Here is a 3,660-nt window from a genome sequence, read left to right as displayed (position 1 = left end):
CGGGGTCTTTCCTGAACGTATTACTGATTGGAGGGTTGGCTAATTAAATATTTAAACGAGAGCGAGATTGAGCTCGGTGGTTGGTCGCAGTCGGTGCAGGCTATGTAAATGAGCACCTGGTAGTGTTTTCTGCTCGAGGGGAGAAAAAGATTGCAAGGCAGGCGAGCGTTTTAGGAGCGCGGAGAGTTACGGGCACTGATTGAAAAATAGCCGCAGTGTTCGTGTACTTCGCTTAATTTGTCGCACGTTTAATAAAAGCATTTCGCTTTGTTGGAACTCGCCGCACAGTGTTGGACTGTAAACTGGTCAAGTGTAGAAAGCTTTGAACTCCTTAAATACAGAAACTATCGCCCAGTCCCTATTCTCGACTGAGTGTTCAGAAGATATCTCAGTGTTTTAAACGGGTAGTTATCAGTAATCTTGCGCAAAACGTTGGATTTTACTTGCACTGAAAATCTTCTACAGTAGGTTGAAGAACTTGGATTAAAGCGGGACCAACGGAAAACTTTTCCAACGTAATACCGAGTGTCAAGTCTGAAGCCTTTTCGGTAAGTTACGAGAATATAGGCTGCCTATTTTAACCGGTTAACCTATTTTGTCCTGCGGATAGTCGGATAACTTAAATTGAGAATAAAAGTGTTTCTACTTGCCCGATAGTTTCTTAATCTACAGGGCTGTTGGAGGTTTGTTCCTGTTCTTATTAAGATATTTTACAACAGCAACCGCGACTGTTGCCTCTCAGGTCGGATTGCGCTGGATTATACATTTAAATGGTGGGTTAGCGATGTTTTTACCCGCTGTTTTCAGAGTAAATTCAACTGTGATAAACGGCGTCAGAGAGTCTCGGCGTGTGAGGGAAGTGTCGGTACCGCGGCACCGGAGTCGCGTTGCGCTGCTCGTCCGTCCAACTGGGAATAACTGGTTCTGCTTGACCAGGCGCTGGTGTAAGAACCTGGACCAGGACTTCAGCGTATTTTTGTTTGACCCTAAAATGGTTTGATAAGAGATGTTTATATTCAGTAATCCTTATACACCTGTGGAGCTAACGTTAGTTCGACTTGATGAACTGCGGCGTTCAGTGTGAGGCACATAAATAAGAAATGGTTGAGTAGATTATAGTAGAAAAAGACAGTAAGTTAAATCAGTGCTGTGTGGTAATCCGTGGGAAAATTTGGGGAGTCATATATCACCTAATTGTAACCAACGTTTGTATCGTACGCTGCATTGTTTACATGCATTTACTGGTTTTCAGACAATCGTTATCTACTGTGTTGTAAATTGTATGGCCTAAAAGCAGGAATACCAAGTACGGCGTGCTTAACAGTTTCTGACAGGCCCTGGATAAGTGAGCTCAATAAAACCCCGATGTTTACGATTAGCAGGGTCCAGGTGGCCGCTGTGAGCGAGAGCACAACGATTACTGACCCGGTGACCTGCTGGAGTTCGCCAAGTCACCAGGGGACCAAGCACCTGGAGGGGGGGGGGGTCCTCCACGCACTTGCAGTGAACAATACACTGAACAAATATCCCTAAAGAGATATTTTTCCCCTAAAAGGAGCCAGAAAGTGAATCAGAGTTGGTGTGTGTGTGTGTGTGTGTGTGTGTGTGTGTGTGTGTGTGTGTGTGTGTGTGTGTGTGTGTGTGTGTGTGTGTGTGTGTGTGAGAGAGCACTCGGAGGGACCGTAACAATACATTACACCCACTGTGACAGTGCAGCTCTAGAAATAACTACCTTGAAGTATATTGACTAATAATATGTATTGATCACTAATATTAATCATTGTATAGATTAATTTTTACACCGTTACACTGTGTAGTACACTAATTAATGATATTTTTGCACTGTAACAGTGAAAGTTGTTACAGTAGTGTTACAGTATCTCTCTCTTGCTTAATCATCACTGAAAGCTCTTCAGGTGCTTTTGATTAGAGCAGTGGAGTGCAGCAGTGTGTGTGTGTGTGTGTGGTTAGTGGTAGAGGTGAGTGAGCAGTGTGTGTGAGTAGGTGTGTGGTTAGTGTAAGTAAGTACATTTTATTTATATAGCACTTTTATAAAACTACATTGACCAAAGTGCTGTACATTATCCACAAAACACGTTAAGATCACAACATGTAAAACCAGGTAGATACACATGAGTAGAATGCAAATATACATGTACATACTTATGCGTGTAAGTGCTCATAAGCTTATGTCAAAAACAAAAATATAAACTAAGCAAAATTACTATAATAACACAATACTTACAATACAATAACTCAACCGCCTGTCTAAAGGTGTGTCTTAAGAAGAGATTTAAAAACAGCAACTAAAGTTGCTTGCCGAATATTGGGATGTAACGTGTTCTGTAGCCTTGGAGCACAGACTGCACAAGCACAGTCCCCTTTTTGTTTAAGACGAGTCCTTTGAACCAAAAGCATGTTCTGATTTGCTGATCTCAAAGAACGCTGAGAGGTTACAGGACTGAGCAGATCACCAAGATATGCTGGGGCTTCTCCATTGAGTTTAGTGGTACCTGAGCCACTGCCCAGTTCAGGTAGTCTTAGCAGGACTTGCGCTACGTCTAAATCCCAGCATTCTCTGGGTGAAATGTGTCGACACGCGTGCACTAAACGATCTGCAGGGCGAACAGGCAAACGTTTGGCGTCCCTCCCTTCCCACCGTGCCCGATTACCTGCTCCGCTAATGCGGAGCTCAAGCATGCAGCGGAAATATTGATTTTGGCCGTCTGTGTAGTGCAGACCCTCGCGGAGAGCGCCGTGGACGCCGGCCCAATTGTGCGCCTTGCCCTCTCTGTGTGCGTCAGACGACATGAAATGCCGGGAAATCAAAACCACGTCAGGAAACCCTTCGCAATCGAAACGCTCACGTCTTCGCCGGGTCTTCGCCGCCAGCCTCTGGGGTTGAGCCACCTCCCGTGGTCTTGGACAACACCAGTCCGTCAGTGATTTATGGCCCTGCAGGCTCTGTGCTCACAGCCATTAACTGTGCGTGTACGTAGCGCTGGTTCTGAAGAGGTGGAAGCAGGCCTGACCCGGACAACTTTGGTCGGGACCATTTAGAGCTGCGCTCGGCTCCCCTCCATTCCAGTGATGCTACGTGGTGGGGCTGATGAGATGGTTTGCTGTCTGTAAGAAGTTTGCCTGAGGTGGAGGTGAGAGGATCATTGAGCTAAAGACTGAGACATGTCTGCTTGGTGTGGTCAGCACGTTCACCAGAGCTCAGGGACTGGACTGGATGCACACATGTACTCCACTTGTTTATGTGTGACTGAACATGGAACTAAATGTGTGTGTATGTTCATATGTGCTGCTCGCGTGCGTGTCCTGTATGCTACGGGCTGATCTCTACACTTGTTTTGATTTCTCCTGTTCAGAGTAAACCTTTGGCAGATGAGTCCTACACACAAAGCGGAATCAGATGGTCAGCGCTTTAGGCTATTTGTGATGTAGTTGTTCATTGTGATCAATTGTGATCACAATTTTAAGTGTTCCGCAAAAAACGCGCCCGATTGTTTTGCAAGAATTGCTGGACCTGAGCCCTGACGAAGGCCAGCACGAAGCATCCTCATGGATGGACTCGTCTGGCCGTGGGTCGGTCCATCTTCTGTCCCTCGCTCCCTTCTTCCACCTGTTTGCTTTCTTCTCTGCCTCGTCTCCTCA

Source organism: Brachyhypopomus gauderio, unplaced genomic scaffold, assembly GCF_052324685.1.
Source record: "Brachyhypopomus gauderio isolate BG-103 unplaced genomic scaffold, BGAUD_0.2 sc81, whole genome shotgun sequence".
In the NCBI taxonomy this organism is placed as follows: Eukaryota; Metazoa; Chordata; class Actinopteri; order Gymnotiformes; family Hypopomidae; genus Brachyhypopomus; species Brachyhypopomus gauderio.
Note: the sequence above shows the minus strand (reverse complement) of the source record.